A 6,000-nucleotide genomic window follows, 5' to 3' on the forward strand; every position below is an offset into this window, starting at 1 on the left:
GCCCCGGCATGCCCCAGAGCTGGAATCTAGAAACTGTTCCTAGACCATGAAGATCTCTGGACTGGGAGTGTGGGGTCCAGGGAACAACTTCTAGATGCTCACCTGGAGGCTGCTGTGGATGCCAAGTGTGTTCATCCAAGGGGAATATAGTTAGCTGCCCGGAGCAAGGGCAGCCTCTCCTCTCCAGTTCTGTTAGAGAGGCTTCCCTGGTGATTATAAGTGAGCCACAGACAGCCTCGGCACACTGGACTCTGGCGGTTTATTTCTTCGCTGGAGGCTGAGATCCATTAGCTTAACAGCTCACACGTGCCAAAACTTAAATTTTCATACCCCCCAATCATTTTTAAAATAGCTCACACAAAGTAGATTGCAGCTACTTAGAGCCTACTTTATTTGGATTCCCCACAGAACCGTATCCAGCTCCTGATGGCCCTCATAAGACTGAGCCTGTGGCAATAAGATCCCAAGGCAGTACTGCCCTCCAGAATGCAGTGACCCAGAGACACCTCCAGGGGCTGCTGAGCACTGTCACCTAGACACCAATGTCCTTCTAACTCTCTGCTCAATCCACCAGGTCCCCATGTGTGCTTCTGCTGCCTCGCAGTCACTCAGGGAGTTCTCTCCAAGAGCTCACAGACACCAGACTCCTTTAGCTAGAATCGTGGCCAAACAGACCCCCCCAAATGAAGGTGTGATCTGTGTAGTGCAAGCCTCTGAACGTCCTGGTGTGTTGGGACCATTTGGAGTCCTGGCTTCCAGCTGCTCTTCCCTGTTAGAAATCTTTACTTTCCTCCTGATTTGAGTTATTAAAAGCTGTGTCAAAGTTGTTTACCAGCTCTGCTTCACAAGCACATGTTGCCTTGGCTTGAGGATCAGAGGATAAGGTTTTCACCTGTTGGCCCACCTGACTGTGTTGGGTATATGAGCCTTCATGGAGCTATTGAATAAAGGGATTCTTACCAGTAACTAGAGGTCCATGTCTCTGTCTCCCTGTCTCTCTCTCTCTCTTTCTCTCTCTCTCTCTCTCTCTCTCTCTCTCTCTCTCTCTCTCTCTCTCTCTCTGTGAATCTGTATGTGCTGCACTGGTGAGGATGCTTAACCAGGAAGTAGAGGCAAGTCAGCAGGCAGGGGGAGGTTACAGTGAAAACGCCCCACTTCCTGACTCAGGAGCTCTGCAGTTCTGAACCCAGCTTTAAAATTGGCTTTACAGACATATGCTTTCCTTTGCTGCCATCTTGTGGTTACATTGGTAAACAGCAGTCTGGGGACTATAGCAGTAACTCTTGGGAAGAAAAAAAAAATTTCCCTCCTGAAGCTCTTGGAGGGAGCAATCATTCCCACCTGATAGAGCAGAGGATCAGGTTTAAACAGGTAAGGTATTTCCCAGACCACACATTCTTAGAAGTGGAAATGACGAACTTGAACTAAGACCTGCCTTATCATGGTGCCCTCTTGGCTTTCCGTAAGTCAGTCAGGAGATCTGAATGAGAAGGCACAGATGGCCAAAATCTAAGAAAGCATCAAAAACACTAAAAGACACAAGCCCTGGACCAGGACCATAAAGACACCATATCAGACCTCAACCTTAACACTCTGACGTCATAGCCTGGAGAAAAACACTGCCTCTGCTCAGGTGTGAAGTGAGCGAAAGACGCCTATTATCCAAGGTCTACTTATTCACAAGCACCGTTTGTCGAGTGCATAGCAAGTGTGGTCGTAGTGCTAGGAATTGTGGTCACAACCTATCTGAGTGACCATCGCACTCCAGCCCTGCCCATGGCGAGACAACGTCAGACCTTCCTGCTTTCGAAAGTTTGATGCTCTCTCCCGCTTACTAGTGCTGCAGGTCTGAATGCTCCCAGCACGGCTGCCTCCTCCTGTCCTCAGGTCCTTCAGCACTGTAAATTGTCCCCATGGTTACTCCGTGTAGACGACTGCCCTTCCCATCTTCTACCCCCATCAGCGACCCTGAAAGGACAACACCAAGAAAACCATGCTGAGGAGGTGTCCTATTGCCAACTTTTCAGATGCTTCTCTGTCTTTGTTCCTATTGCTGCTGCCCTACACCACACACACACACACACACACACACACACACACACACCCCTCCTGTGGCCTCCATACTCTCTGAACATACTATTTGACACTGACTTCTGTCTTCACCTCCTCCTGACCAGAGTCCTGGAGACACTGCAGTCCCATATCTCAGAATGGGCAGTTGAGAAGTGGAGTCTTCTGCAGAATTCTCTCCTATTCTCTTTTGGACTCAAACCTCTCCCTTAACGTCAACATCCCTCTTTCCCACACGTAAGTCAAAGCTGATCCTTCCTCCCCACTGAGTGTATTCTTTTTATTTAGAATATTAACTCCAAGTAATAATAAATGCTTATTTTGCAAATATTCACGAGTGTGCACATTAATGCCAAGCAAGAATTAATAATGAGATTTAGATATTTTCATATTTTTACTTCAATAATTCCTTGAGAATTTCATACAATGTATTTTAATCATATTCACTCCATCCTTCCCCCTAAGTCCTCCAAGAACTCCCACTTACCTCCTGCCAACTTCCTGCTTTCTGTTTTGATTTCTTGTAGCCCACTGATTCCAGTCTGTGCTGCCCATATATTTCTGAGTACAGAGCCAGTCGCAATGACGTGGTCAAGCTACTAGGGCTCACACCCTTTAAGAAAGCTGACTAGCCCTCCCCTAGCGGGTCATGTACTGTCAGTCACTCAACAGCGTGTTGAGTGGGGTGGAACCTATGAGCCCGTTCTCACCCTAAGTTGAAATGCTGACTGGCTCGATCTTGGGCAGGCGGCCATAGCCTCCGTGAGTTCCGGAGTGCATCAGTTCTGTGATGTCCAGAAGACACTGTTAATGTTCTTGTACTCCCTGGCCTCTGGCTCTTACAAGGTTTCCACCCTCTGTTTTCATGGTCCCTGGTCCTTTGGGGGAAGGGAGTGGTGTAACTGTACCATCAGTCAATTGTTCTTGACCACAGACATGTTTTACTTCTTAGCACATTCATCTTACCATGAAACATTTCAAATCTCTGACACTGAAGCACATTCCACAAATAAGTTAGTATCACTAATTAGCAGCCTTTTTGTTTGCGGTTTATAAAATAATGCTGCTGCTTTCCCTACCAGTTTACCAATTTGCAAGCACTGTAGTCATTCAGACCCTTCCCAGAAACAAGAGGCTCTTTCAACAAAACCATGAGTGTTTAAAGACTGACCCATGCAGAAATGAAGCTATGGCTCCAGGAAGGACTGCTAAAGACTCTTGTTTCTCTCCTTGACTGCACAGATTTTCAAAACAAATACTTCTCTTGCATAACTCAGTGAACACACACCAAAAATCACTGAACCATTTGCTTTGGAAGGACAATTTCATGCTAAATAAATAACATCCAAAAATATATTTTTAAAAAGTTTCTCAAACAAGACACGATGGTGCATGCCTGTACTCCTAACACTGGGAAGATGAGGGCAGATCAAGAACAAAGTCAAGGCCAGACTTCTCTAGATGGCAAGATGTGTCAAATAGACAGAAGATAGAGAGATAGATGGGTAGATAGATAGATAGATAGATAGATAGATAGATAGACAGATAGATACATGATAGATAGATCGATCAATAGATAGATGATAGACATACAGACTGACAGATGGATGAATGGGTGGATGGATGGATGATAGACAGAAAAAAATCAATGCTTATCAAGCAGGATAGATATCTCAGCAAGTAAGGGCATTTGCCCTAAGCCTGTGGACCTGAGTTCAAACCCCCAGGCCCCACACAGTACAAGGAGAAAACTGACTCCCACAAGTTGTCTTCTGACCTAATTCTGCTTATCCCTTGTCTGCCTGTGCTCATTTTTCAGAGTCCTGAAATAGCTTTTTGGATTATTTTCATCCAATTTTGTTCTTGTTTTGAGTCAAGATCATTAATTCTTCTCTTTAAACCAACATAACCAGCAGTCCAAATGTTCTATAGAAAAGGCAAAATTATGCTAATTGTAGCTTTATTATGGTAACTATGTTGTGCGTGGATGGAAACATGCACATACTCACAGCCTCTGTATGTATATACATGTGCGTGTACATGTACCCACAAGCCTCTGGTGTGTATATGCGTGTGTGTGTGTGTGTGTGTGTGTGTGTGTGTGTGTGTGGTGTATCTGGATTTGCCTTTGGGTGTGTGTGTGTGTGTGTGTGTGTATGTATGTGTGCGTGTGTGTGTGTGTGTGGTGTATCTGGATTTGCCTTTGGGTGTGTATGTCTGTGTGTTTGTGTGTGTGTGTGTGTGTGTGGTGTATCTGGGTTTGCATTTGGGTGTGTATGTCTGTGTGTTTCTGTGTGCATGTGTGTGTGTTTCTGTTTGTGTGTGCTATTGTTTAAGACATTATTTACCAATCAGTATAGTTCTTTGCTCACAACCAGCATTCTAGCCTATCAGTGTAAAGTCCAGAGAAAGCAGGACAAAGACAGAGAGGAAGGGAGAGCTGCAGCCAGCATTTTCTTATGGAGACTTGGTGTCCAGCCAGTGTTCCTGTGAAGCAGGCATAAAGGACATGTGAGGGGCATGGAACTGGGGATGGCACTCAGCTTCAGGGTCTTTCCTCCTGGTATTGCTTGGATTCCTCCCCTTCTTTCCATGAGTGATGCTACCCGCCCTATGGTGGCTGCGTTGGAGTTTTGTCACCACATTCCAGCTTTCTTCACCCATTCATTCACTTTACAAAACACATTGACTCAGTGAAAAGTTTTAAGAACACAGAGAAGAAAAAAAAATGAACTTCCAAAACCTACACGTTAACAGGAAAGCCATACAATTATAACAAAATGAGATGCCTCCCACTGTGACAGAAGAGCAAGATGCTAAATTAGCTTCTTCAGACAAATTGGAAAAAAAAAATTCAAAGTAAGTTTCCCCATGCTTCAGCCGCTCTCAGCTCCTCAGAGTTGAAATCAGTCACTGTCCCGTATTTACCAAGCAGCTTTTATATAACCACAGCCTGCTATCCTATCTTGATGCTGGAGATCTCAAGAGCACTGAGCAGCTCTGAGCAGCACAAGGACACTAAGAGCCAGGCACCCCCTTAGCTTTCGTGCTCCTGACTGTCCAATGCGCACCTCAAGTTCTTTGGAAATCACCAAATTGGATTCCATCATAGAGGGACATATGCTTGATCTGGGGGATGTACTAGTTGATATTTTGATGGTGCAAAGTGAAGAGGGAGGGACTTGACTCCAGGGAGTCCATGAACACTGTTGACATTTAGAGGGGACCGGGTCTTTGTGAGATGTGAAAATATACTAACTGGCAAACAGGGGGACCCAGCTCGAGAGGCTAAGTCTCTGGGCAGTGTGAAGTCAGAAACGTCTCCCCAGATTATGAAAGGCAGAATAACCACCCATAAAAGTCCCCAAAACTATTATGGGGTAGGAAAGTGGAAGATGGTAGAGGGGGAACTTGGACTATGGCTCTTCACAGTCAGCTAAATGTGTGCTAATAGTTGGATCAAATGATGGGAGGTTCATGTGTGTAAAAGTCAGATGTTCAGAGGTGAAGTGGCACAGACTGGAAATATAGGCAGCCATGCACAGAGTACAGCTTGTGAAACACGTACATGATATGTATAATATGAAATCATATGTGGTGTGTTCTGTACCTATGATGAGAAGCCAGGAAGTTTGTGGTAAAAAGCTCTTGATGGCAGGATTGATCATTTCCCTTAATGAAGTTCCTGAGCTTTTTCTAATAAAATTCAATTGCCTTTCTTAGTATTTACCTAAAAACCTGGTGACTCAAATCTACACAGAGATCAGCCCATGGGAGTTGATAGCACCTTTATTTGATGTTGCCATCATGGTGGCCATCCCAGACGCAGTAGGTAGACAAACAAACTGTTGTATCTAGGATGAGCAATAATCTTCAGCACACGTGAGCAGAGCAATGAGCTACTGAGTCATGCAAAGACGTGGAATAAAG

Source organism: Microtus oregoni, unplaced genomic scaffold, assembly GCF_018167655.1.
Source record: "Microtus oregoni isolate MIOR12 unplaced genomic scaffold, Mior012 000022F_ref0000154, whole genome shotgun sequence".
In the NCBI taxonomy this organism is placed as follows: Eukaryota; Metazoa; Chordata; class Mammalia; order Rodentia; family Cricetidae; genus Microtus; species Microtus oregoni.